Below are 12976 nucleotides of genomic sequence, written 5' to 3'. Positions count from 1 at the left end.
GGGGAGAAAATTCTCCACCTTGACCATGGTGTATGCAAAGGTAGGAAGGTACCTCATCGGCAGTCATAAGATATCCTGGCCCACCTACAGTATTCCCAGAGGTATAGTTTCAGTTGGATGGATGCTGACGAAGGCATTATCTACATTTTCTCTATAAAGTTGTAAGCATAGCCAAGCCATAGTTCCCACAAACATTGACACAGAAATGTGCCTCTTGTGAGGGCTGTTCATAATGAATGATTCTTCGGGCATGTCTTTGTCCTCTGTGATTTTGAAACACTCTTAATTATACCCATATTAATTTGTTATGTGAAAACAGGTGTCTGCACTGCCTTGTTATTCTGCTGTCTTCAGTCTCTTCAGGATGTTCGCGTTCTGTCCCTTCACTTTAAGTGATCTGAACAACACCAGTGTCTTTTCTATCTTTGAAGGTGAAAACCTGTTGCATCTTCATATGAAGTAAGTGTGTATTGGCCATGAGCCACCTGAAATGAAGCTATAATGCAAACATGAGGTTTAAGGTGCTAGGTTTTAAGTAAACAAGAGATGGGCCGATGTAGTTCTTTCAGTAGTAATTGTCTCTTCCAAATCAATAGTAAGTCAATGACCTTGAAAGGCGGGTTGGTATTTGTACTACTAACATGAATGCTTTTATTTATTTCTTCATAAATGAAGCAATATCTGCAAAGACAATGGGTCGATTTTACTGCCTAGCTCCAATTGATAATGTGGGTATTGATTTTGTGAGCCCTCCTTATGACTCCAGGAATAAGGAATCAATGTCTTCAGTGATTTTTTTTTTTTAATCATACATAGAAAGCAGATTTGTGTTAAAGAAATTCTCCATCAGCATTTCAAAGCTGTAGTAGGCTAGGCAAAATCTATAGATGTGCTCTGATATGAAGGTCAAGTAAGACATGTTGGCGAATTGCGTCATCTTGTTATGATCCTAACCCTATCTTATAAAAGTATTAAAATATGAAATTGTCTTCAGGCATGGTTGGCCAGCTAACTGCAAATATTGATAGCACTGCATTAACAAACTTCTTAGCATCTAGGTTCTGCATTAGGATTGTACATGCATGACTGTGCGCATTTAGTGTCTGTATAGAATGGAAACCCTGCAAAATTCAGTACATGTCCCATGCTGCCATTTCCTGAACATCTGCCTCAGTTCCTTGATAAGTGGCTCTTTATAGTGATGGTATCTTAGAGGAAGATTGAAAGCCAAGCTACTATATGTATCAGCTTATTAGCACAATGGGTAAAATCTACAATTGTTCCTGTTTTCCAGGTTCTGGGCAAAGTTCTTTACCAGTACTTAGCATTTAACCAATATAACTATGATATGCTGGGCATGAGAGTTCTGATATTCAGTAATTGAACAAGCTACATGGAGAAAAAATGACATGGCATTATAAATCTTACGAATTTTTCCCATACATTTTCTTCCCCCTGTATGGAATATTCTTCTCTAGAGAGCCCTTTGGCTTACTTCTCATTAATATCTCTTCTCTGTTTTCCATGAGAATTGCTTCCCTTTCCTACTTAAAACTGTAACTTTCCCTACTCTTAATTGTGTTTAATACCATTTAATATTCTTACATTTAAATTATTTTTTTCCCTCCCCCAGCTTGGATATACTAGAATCTTGTGTGCTGTGCTCCTTCACTCAGATGTGTCTGACTCTTTGCAACCCCGTGGACTGTAGCCCGCCAGGCTCCTCTGTCCGGGGGATTTCCCAGCCAAGAATGCTGGAGTGGGTTGCGGTTCCTTCCTACTCCAGGAAGTCTTCCCAACCCAGGGATCAAAATGGCATCTCCTATTTGACAGGTGGGTTCTTTATCACTAATGCCACCTGGGAAGCCCATAATAGGAAATTATTTTTCCATAAAGGAAAATTTGCATTCCTTGAACACTTTTTAGGGACTAGTAGGCCCTTAACGTGGAGAAGGAAATGGCAAGCCACTCCAGGATTCTTGCCTGGAGAATTCCTGGACAGAGGAGCTTGGCAGGCTATAGTCCGTGGGGGTCACAAAAAGTCAGACACTACTGAGCGACTGTCACTCACTCACTCAGGCACTTAAGAAATAGTAGTTAAATGAATTTATCCTAAATGGGCTGAGTCACTTATAGGATGAAGTGTGAGTATTGTTCAGAGTACATCATTTGAGTAATTAGTTGAACATACATTATATGGATCGTATACCCAATAAGATTCCATATCCCTTGTAGTTTTCAATATTGAATTATATATATTTTTCCACACCGTGAATGTGTCTATCAAATTGTTGGATTGCATAAATTTGTGGAGAGCATGTTCAGACTTAGCGTTGTGTTCTTGGGAGAACAAAGAAACCCTCCAAGGCATAGGAAGTTTGTGGGTTTTATACTGACTTCTCAACAGTTCAAATGAATGTGGAGAAAGCTTGACTGCATCTAAGTTAACATATTGAAACTGTTTTGTATTCTGGCTTCCAATGTAGACCGGTAACAAGTTAATGATTTGTGTTTCAAACACTCTAGGAAGTTGATTCCCATAACATCTGCACAGGCTCATTGCCTTGGGGAAGACATAAACTTTAAACCGTGTGTGGGTAAATCGATATTACAAATGATTTTAGAGCCTTCTACCCGTTTTCTCTTATTCTTATGGCCTGTATATATCACATGCATGCACAGGCATACGTGCACACGTGGGTACACACACACACTCGTGCATACTGGAAGAGGAAGAGGAGAGCCCGGCTAGGGAAAGAGACTTGCAGTTCACCCCTTGAGCATAACTTGGAATGACTTTTTTCATGTTTTTTCACAGAATAAGTGTAGCAGTATAGTATATGTAATAGTTTTTCTTTTAACCAGTTAAAACATTTTCCTATATAATTATCCATAGGTAGATAATTCTATAAGATACCAAGTATTTTCAGCATTTATTATCTGAAATAAATGTCGCTAAAGTTATGGATACTGAGTAGATGTATACAAAGTTATACCAGAGTGAAACTGTAGGAAATATGTTGCTATCCCATATGGAGAATAATTATTCAATGGATTTTCAATATTAAAAAAAAACCCTCATTCTAGTATACATTCAGAAATTTAGAAGGGAGTGTACACTATACAGAGTTGAAAATATTTTCAGAAATAATAACACTTTGTATTTTCAAATTTCTGAGCCACTATTTTAAAATATAAGTCAATTTTGAGTTTTTTAAATCACTGAACGTCTTTAAAAAATGAGCCTTTATAACAAAAAGTGTTATTTTTCTCAAGTAATACTTAATTTGCCTTGTGATTTATAAAACAACTAATTAATTAAAAAGTCTTTGGGAATAATTATTGGTTAGCGACATCAGACATTTACTACAGTAATAAATTATTCTTATTTTAAAAGCCCATACTCAGAAAATAATAGTAATAATGAATAAACTTAAAAAATGCAAAGATTTAGGCAGGAAAGATAATACTTTGAAAACCTCACTTAATACTCAGTCAGTTTTCATATGCAGTTTTGTTACAATTTGAGTTCAATTAATCTAGAACTAATTTTTTTTTAAACAGGATAATAAGTGCTATGAGTTTATTTCCTTTGGTGACTTACATAACATAGAGATTGGGAGGTGGTTCTTTGTTCTTTGTCCTTTTTTTTTTTCCTGTGTTAAACTTTCATGTAATTTCCAACCTAAATATCTGATTTTTCAACTGCTTAGAAGAGATAAAAAAGCCTTCTTCAGTGATCAATGCAAAGAAATAGAGGAAAACAACAGAATGGGAAAGACTAGAGATCTCTTCAAGAAAATTAGAGATACCAAGGGAACATTTCATGCAAAGATGGCCTCGATAAAGGACAGAAATGGTATGGACCTAACAGAAGCAGAAGATATTAAGAAGAGGTGGCAAGAATACACTGAAGAACTGTACAAAAAAGATCTTCATGACCCAGATAGTCATGATGATGTGATCACTAATCTAGAGCCAGACATCTTGGAAAGTGAAGTCAAGTGGGCCTTAGAAAGCATCACTACGAACAAAGCTAGTGGAGGTGATGGAATTCCAGTTGAGCTATTTCAAATCCTGAAAGATGATGCTGTGAAAGCGCTGCACTCAATATGCCAGCAAATTTAGAAAACTCAGCAGTGGCCACAGGACTGGAAAAGGTCAGTTTTCATTCCAATCCCAAAGAAAGGCAATGCCAAAGGATGCTCAAACTACCGCACAATTGCACTCATCTCACATGCTAGTAAAGTAATGCTCAAAATTCTCCAAGCCAGGCTTCAGCAATATGTGAACTGTGACCTTCCTGATGTTCAGGCTGGTTTTAGAAAAGGCAGAGGAACCAGAGATCAAATTGCCAACATCTGCTGGATCCTGGAAAAAGCAAGAGAGTTCCAGAAAAACATCTCTTTCTGCTTTCTTGACTATGCCAAAGCCTTTGACTGTGTGGATCACAATAAACTGGAAAATTCTTCAAGAGATGTGAATCCCAGACCACCTGACCTGCCTCTTGAGAAATCTGTATGCAGGTCAGAAAGCAATAGTTAGAACTGGACATGGAACAACAGACTGGTTCCAAATAGGAAAAGGAGTACATCAAGGCTGTTTATTGTCACCCTGCTTATTTAACTTCTATGCAGAGTACATCATGAGAAACCTGGACTGGAAGAAACACAGGCTGGAATCAAGATTGCCAGGAGAAATATCAATAACCTCAGATATGCAGATGACACCACCCTTATGGCAGAAAGTGAAGAGGAGCTAATAAAAAGCCTCTTGATGAAAGTTAAAGAGGAGAGCGAAAAAGTTGGCTTGGAGCTCAACATTCAGAAAATGAAGATTATGGCATCTGGTCCCATCACTTCATGGGAAATAGATGGAGAAACAGTGGAAACAGTGTCAGACTTTATTTTTTGGGGCTCCAAAATCACTGCAGATGGTGACTGCAGCCATGAAATTAAAAGATGCTTACTCCTTGCAAGAAAAGTTTTGACCAACCTAGACAGCATATTCGAAAGCAGTGACATTACTTTGCCGACTAAGGTCCGTCTAGTCAAGGGTATGGTTTTTCCTCTGGTCATGTATGGATGTGAGAGTTGGATTGTGAAGAAGGCTGAGTGCCGAAGAATTGATGCTTTTGAACTGTGGTGTTGGAGAAGACTGTTGAGAGTCCCTTGTGCTGCAAGGAGATCCAACCAGTGCATTCTAAAAGAGATCAGCCCTGGGATTTCTTTGGAAGGAATGATGCTAAAGCTGAAACTCCAGTACTTTGTCCACCTCATGCGAAGAGTTGACTTATTGGAAAAGACTCTGATGCTGGGAGGGATTGGGGGCAGGAGGAGAAGGAGACGACCGAGGATGAGATGGCTGGATGGCATCATGGACTCGATGGATGTGAGTCTGAGTGAACTCCAGGAGATGGTGATGAACAGGGAGGCCTGGCGTGCTGCGATTCATGGGGTCACAAAAAGTCGGACACGAGTGAGCGACTGAACTTAACTAGATTTTTTAAAATATATATATTCAAGAAGATTGGCAACTAAATACATATGCTATAATAGTTCAGAGAAACTAAAATATGTTTTTACATTTTTTAAAAATCTGTAAAAACATACACTGTATTATTGGAATAACAAAATCTGGCAGGAAGCATTTAGTAATATAACAAAGATTAGCAGACTCATTCACAAATACCAGTCTCTTCAGGTGTCTTCTTGAGCATCATCCTCAGTATTGTTTTGTCTTCTTTGTAAAAATCAGATTTTGGAGAAGGAAATGGCAACTTACTCCAGTATTCTTGCCTGGGAAATCCCATGGACAGAGGAGCCCAGTGTGTTTGCCAAGAGTTGGACATGATCTAGTGACTAAACAACAGCAGGTGTCTTCTTGGGCATCACCCTCAATTTTGATTTGTCCTCTTTGTAAACTCAAATTTTAAAAAGTACTTAAGACTTTATATAGATTTTAAGAAATATTTAACAGCACCCTTAATTTGGAGAAGGTTAATATGAGAGGTTATTCCTGAATGATACCTACACTTTATCTTGTGAAATAAAATATTTGAGGAATACATTGAGTTGTGGAGTAGAGGCAACAGAATCCTAGAATGGGGTACGTCTCTATTGGAAGTGGAGTGAAAGGCAACCTTTCAAAGTAGAATAGAGACTTCTATAAGAGAAGGCAGAGAATAAACAACTGAGTCAGGATGGCCTTGCCGAGACTGGAGGGCCTGCTGAACTGATGGGTATTGCAGAAAATGACTAAAAACAGGAGCAGATGGACTGGCTGAATCACAGACACAGATGGGCGAATGTGGTGGATGGAAGAACAGAGGAAAGGTTAATCTAGGGGCTCCCTCTGGGAACAGTCTCAGGGAATCTTATGCACTGAGATTAAGATAACCCTGAGAACAATGATTTTGACTTAAAGAACAGACTAAAAGATTTTGGGTCATAGCCCAAGGATTTATGGACTTCCCAAGTACCTCAGGCAGCCTGACAGTGCAGGAGACGTGGGTATGATCCCATGTAGGGAAGATTGAGAAGGAAATGGCCACCCTCTCCAGGTGGAGAATCCCATGGACAGAGGAGCCTGGCAGACTACAGTCCATGGGGTTGCATCAGAGTCAGACACCACTCAGCCACTAAACAATAAAACAACAATTGTGGTTGGTGGAGGGTAAGACAGATGGCTGCACGAAGGTTCCTGACAGTCGAGGATTCAAGGAGCCTGCCTTCTGTAACTGGAGGGACCGATGAAGCGGCTGCAGACTAAGCTGTCCAAGTTCTTCACATCCAGGCAAATAAACTGAGACGCCTTAGATGGTGCAAGGTAATCTAACTGGTCCTGTTTGTAGTGGTGTCGATGCCATAGATAAGTTAAACACTGAGGAAGGGTCTGAAATCCCGACTCTCTTAAAAATATTTTTACCTGTAGTACATACTGAAGTGATGAGTGAGCACCATGAGTTGAGAGCAAAAAGCTCCTCCCACTGTGTGTCTGCCCTTCCTGAGTGACCAAGACCTGTTCACAGTAATGAGTGATTTCTTGGAGCTCCCAGAAGACCGTCAGTGTGTGAAACCTACTTAGCCCCATCAGTTCTCTTACTCCCAGATGCGTCTTTGACCCCTATTCCTAAGTTTGCATATCTGCTTTATATACTGTGCAGCGCACATAGATCAGGCCACTTCATTTCCTGCCTCCCTCTACCCTTGCTAGTCCAATTTTTTTAGTCCTGCTCAAACTCCTCTTATGTGAGGCTTGATCATCTCCAATAATCCTCGACTCCGGCAGGGCAGTGTGCATAGTTAAGTGCCAGGTTCCTTCCGTTCATGCTGTCTACTGTCTCCTGTGGGACTCACATGTGAATTTTGTCTCCCTAACTAGTAGGTAAAATTCTGATGGAAGCTGCTGTGTTTTAGGAATGGTTCAGTCTCCACCCCTGGAAAAGGAAATGGCAACCCACTCCAGTATTCTTGCCTGGAGAATCCCATGGATGGAGGAGCTTGGTGGGCTACAGTCCACGGGTCACAAAGAGTCGGACACGACTGAGCGACTTCAATTTCACTTTCACTTTCACTCTCCAGGGCTGCCATATCCCAGGCGTAGAACATACGTTGACCAAATGCAAGTTGTTATATTTCCCACATCTCCATTCAGTACAAAAGATAAAACAGTAAGATAAGTGGTTTATAGTCTTCGATCTCATAGTTTCTCTAGCTCCCATAACATGTTCTATTTTTTTAAACAAGGGCAATACTAGGAAGCAGCTGTTCTTGCCTTGACTTTGTGACACTTTGGCCATCTCAGAGCTCTGTAATTGTGTTCCTTCACCTGTAAAATGATGGCGTTGCCCTTATTTCTGTAATTCCATCACAGGTTTAATGCTTAATTAGATCTAAAAAGGAGCTGTGTTGCTGCCTGTGTCTTACAGACTTCCATTAAAGCATCTATTCACTCAAATGTTTATTAAGTATCTTATTTATGAAATATTTCCTATCAACCTTTAACTATGCTAGGCCTGAGAGGGTAGAGTGATCCCTCATAGGAGGCCAGACCCAGGACTCTTGGAGATAATTGCCTGCAGCTTGGTACTGTGTTCCCAGGAGGGGTCCTCTCAGTTTCAGTACAGTTCAGTCGCTCAGTCGTGTCCGACTCTTTGCAACTCCATGAACCACAGCACACCGGGCCTCCCTGTCCATTGCCAACTCCTGGAGTTTACCCAAACTCATGTCCATTGAGTCGGTGATGCCATCCAAACATCTCACCCTCTGTCGTCCCTTTCTCCTCCCGCCCTCAATCTTTCCCAGCATCAGGGTCTTTTCAACTGACTCAGCTCTTCGCATCAGGTGGCCAAAATATTGGAGTTTCAGCTTCAATACCAGTCCTTCCAATGAACACCCAGGACTGTTCTCCTTTAGGATGGACTTGTTGGATCTCCTTGCAGTCCAAAGGACTCTCAAGAGTCTTCTCCAACACGACAGTTCAAAAGCATCAATTCTTCAGTGTTCAGCTTTCTTTATAGTCCAGCTCTTACATCCATAGCCTTGACTAGATGGACCTTAGTCAGCAAAGTAATGTCTCTGCTTTCGAATATGCTGTCTAGGTTGGTCATAACTTTCCTTCCAAGCAGTAAGCATCTTTTAATTTCATGGCCGCAATCACCATCTGCAGTGATTTTGGAGCCACCAAAAATAAAGTCTGACACTGTTTCCACTGTTTCTCCATCTATTTCCCATGAAGTAATAGGGCCAGATGCCATGATCTTCGTTTTCTGAATGTTGAGCTTAAAGCCAACTTTTTCACTCTCCTCTTTCACTTTCATCAAGAAGTTCTTTACCACATATCAACATGAATCTGCCACGGGTGTTCACGTGTTCCCAATCCTGACCCCCAATACAATACTGTAAAGTAAAATAATAATAATAAGGGAAAAAAAGAATAACTAAAAAAAAAAAAATAAAAAGGGTATATTGAAAAAAAAAGTTCTTTAGTTCTTCACTTTCTGCCGTAAGGGTGGTGTCATCTGCATTTCTGAGGTTATTGATATTTCTCCCAGCAATCTTGATTCCAGCTTGTGCTTCATCCAATCCAGCGTTTCTCATGATGTACTGTGCATAGAAGTTAAATAAGGAGGGTGACAATATACAGCCTTGATGTACTCCTTTTCCTATTTGGAACCAGTCTGTTGTTCCATGGACAGTTCTAACTGTTGCTTCCTGACCTGCATATAGGTTTCTCAAGAGGCAGGTCAGGTGGTCTGGTATTCCCATCTCTTTCAGAATTTTCCAAAGTTTATTGTGATCCACACAGTAAAAAACTTTAGCATAGTCAATAAAGCAGAAATAGATGCTTTCCTGTAACTCTCTTGCTTTTTCAATGATCCAGCGGATGTTGGCAATTTGATCTCTGGTTCCTCTGCCTTTTCTAAAACCAGCTTGAACATCTAGAAGTTCACGGTTCACGTATTACTGAATCCTGGCTTGGAGAATTTCTGTTCTGTAGGGGCAGCATTTGGAGAAGGCAGTGACACCCACTCCAGTACTCTTGCCTGGAAAACCCCATGGATGGAGGAGCCTGGAAGGCTGCGGTCCATGGGGTTGCTGAGGGTTCGGAACAACTGAAGTGACTTAGCAGCAGCAGCAGGGGCAGCATTAGTATCACCTGGCAGCTTGTCAGAAATGCAGCTCATGTAGACATAGGAAACCAGAAGTCTTCGATGTGGATTCCAGGAATCGTGTTATTAACAAGCTTCTGCTGCACAATGAGTTGAGAACCAGTGGTGAGATGCTGCTTAGTTGCTCAGTCGTGTCCAGCTGTTTGTGACCACATGGATGTAGCCTCCCAGGCTTTTCTGTCCATGGGACTCTCTAGACAAGAATACCGGAGTGGGGGGCCATTTTCCCCTCCAGAGCATCTTCCCGACCCAGAGGTCAAACTCACGTCTCCTATGTTTCCTGTATTGCAGGTGGACTCTTTACTGGCTGAGCCATTGGGGAAGCTTAAAACACTAATTTGGTGTCAGACTAACCCCTCTTTTCTACTGGCAATTCAGGTTCGACTACTTGAATCTTTGAGTCTCATTTTCCCCTTTTTGACAAATAGGGATTCTGCAAGGTCTGTGCTTCTGCTGCTGCTGCTGTTGCCTTTTTTTTTTTTTTTTTTTAATGATAGTAAAATTGGGTATTGGTCAAGCATGCAACACGATATCTGGCGCAGAGGGTACAGGTGTTTGTGGAATTTCTTGATAGCATCCTTAAATGACGAGACTGATTTTATTATTCAATTGGAGTTCAGATGTCATTATTTTCAATTTTTTTTATTTCAAATGAGATGAAATTGATGTCTTAATTTGAGATTTAGGTACTTAATTTCAAGATAGCCTGGTTTATGATTAAAAATTCAAATCTTTATACATTGATCTGATTGTTATAAGTATGTTGGCATATTGATTTCACACAGTGTATTCAGTGTACACACCCCTACGGACCACAGAGGAATATCTTTCCTTCCTTCTGTTATTGCCCCAAGTCATGTTTTAGCAAAGTTTTATTAAAGTAGAGCCTTTATTAAAGTTTAAAAGAACTTTCACGAGTGAAATTTACCTGTGGAACCGACACCTGAATCAGAGTGATGAAATCATCACCAGCACCCTAGAAGTCCCTCTCTTCCTGTTGGACCTCCCCAACCCGTCTGTAAGCTCTGCCCTAAATTCCAATGCCTTGGATGAGGTTTGTCAGTTTTGGAACCTGCTATATATTGAATCATGCAATCAGCATTTGTCTTGCTTCTGTTTTCGATATTGTGTTTGGGAGATTCACGCGTGTTTCTTGCATGCAGCGATAAGTTACTTCGTTCTTATTTCTCTATGCCTGAAAGACTTAAAAAAATCAAAGGAATAGATAGAGAATTTAATCCAGGAATCAGTTTACAAAAGAGCGAAGAGGGATTTTAGAACACCTGTGAATGTCTGGGCCCCGAACATATTTGAGTTTCTGCTTTCAGACTTAGTCGCTAAATGGATTTTCTTGGTGGTGTTGTGCCAGTCTGCTCAGAAGACCCCTGCCCAGACACGATAGCCTTTCTGCTCTTTTGAAAATAATCTTTTCTTTTTTAAAAAAATGATTTATTTATTTTAATTGGAAGATAATTACTTTGCAATATTGTGATGGTTTTTGCCATACATCCATATATTCTTGCTTCATTTTGTTAACCTGAATCTGTTCTTTTGTACTAAAGAATCTATTCTCAAAGAATAGTCTCAAGAAAGGAAAGCATTCAGTATAAGCATGAATCACAGAGGTACACTAGAGATTTAACTGAAACTAAAACCTAATTTACCTACCCGCACTCCCGCCCTGTCCAGTAAATCAAGATATTTAAGTGAGATATGTGGGAAGGGTTTCATATCATCAGGAATAATTGCACATTGACAATAATATTGAAACACTGTTTCTTGCCCATATCTAACATGAGCCTTCCACTTTTGAAGTGTAATTAGATGTTTGGAACTGGGATGGGGCAACAGGAAAGGGAGGCTCTTTCCAAGAAATTGGTTCCAGGACCCAGAATTTAAATTGACGCTTTTAACACCCACATAACCATGTGTTCTCCTCTCTTTGTGTTTCATTACAAGCCTTATAAATGATCATTACTGAAAAGACATCTTGAGGTAAATTGCACAGAACATTTGAATATACTTACTTGCCTCCTGTAGAATCGTTGTAAGATTCAAATTTTAGTAACACCACTCAACTTCTGTGGTATCTATAAGGTAAATCTGGATTCTAGCAGCAGCTCCTTTATGGTAACATTACCAGATAATGTTATGTTATAGCAATTTAGATTTAATCAGATGCATTCACTTCAGTTCAGAGCCAAATGTTTTTTGTCTGGGTTTATCTGTTGTTATATCAAATATTCAGTGATTTTTCCCATCTTCTTGCCATTGCCAAGACAGAAATGTATAGAAATGAACATTATGGGCATGAATGATGTGTAACTTAATTTAGTATGCATAATCGATGCATATTCTAAATGATGTTTTAATGTACTGTAAAAATAGCATTTGTTATTTAAAGTATCAAGTACCTGGAGGAAAAATACATTTTATGCCTTATAATGAAATACAGAAAGAGTCAGCAGTAAATATTCAAACATATTCAATGTAGTTAAAGTTATTTATAATTTTACATTATGCATCCCCAGAGATTTAGAAAGGAATGTTTCCATATTTGTATTATTGCACTGTTGAAGAAAATCAAATTATAAATACATATCTTAACTCATCTGCATATTTTAATTCTCTAGAATAAATGGCAAGATTTTTCTTAAATGGAAAAAAAAAAATTTTAAGTCCAATTGAAAAAGCTGAAAGAGATTGTTTAAAAAGTACTATACAGTAACAGGTTTTTGCTGACTGATCAAATGTAAATAGTTTATTTATGTCTATGCTATGATATCAGACAAATGAGTATCATCACATTTGACTGACATCTAGCTATATACAGAATTGAAAATGATTATATTTTAGAAGGTGTAATAGAACTGCACTGTGGTTACATTACATTTTCTCAAAATCATAATAAACCTGAAACTATTAAATTTCATAACTGTGAAATTTCTGGATACCTTTTGATTCAGACACCAGCACTATTTTACAGAAAAATGTTTGTGTGTATATATAGTTTTCTTAACTGTCTATTAGTGTACTTTTCTTCATAATTGAGTTGAATGCTGTCATCCCCTGCTTAAACCTAATGTAGAATAAGTGAAATAATTTTTGTTTGGTTGAGTTTCGTTTAAAAATATAGACACTGTATCTTCCTCATATATTTAGGAATGTCTAAGAAATAGATGAATAAATTAACAAAATAATTACATCAATTCCCAGCCCCAAATGTTCAGAACTTATTTTGGTTTTACCTAAGTCAGTAGCTTATAAATTTTTATCACTGTCATTTTCTGTCAATTTGTGAAT

Source organism: Capra hircus, chromosome 27 (assembly GCF_001704415.2).
Source record: "Capra hircus breed San Clemente chromosome 27, ASM170441v1, whole genome shotgun sequence".
NCBI lineage: Eukaryota > Metazoa > Chordata > Mammalia > Artiodactyla > Bovidae > Capra > Capra hircus.
The sequence above is the reverse complement of the archived record's forward strand: the minus strand, read 5'-3'. Positions refer to the sequence as shown.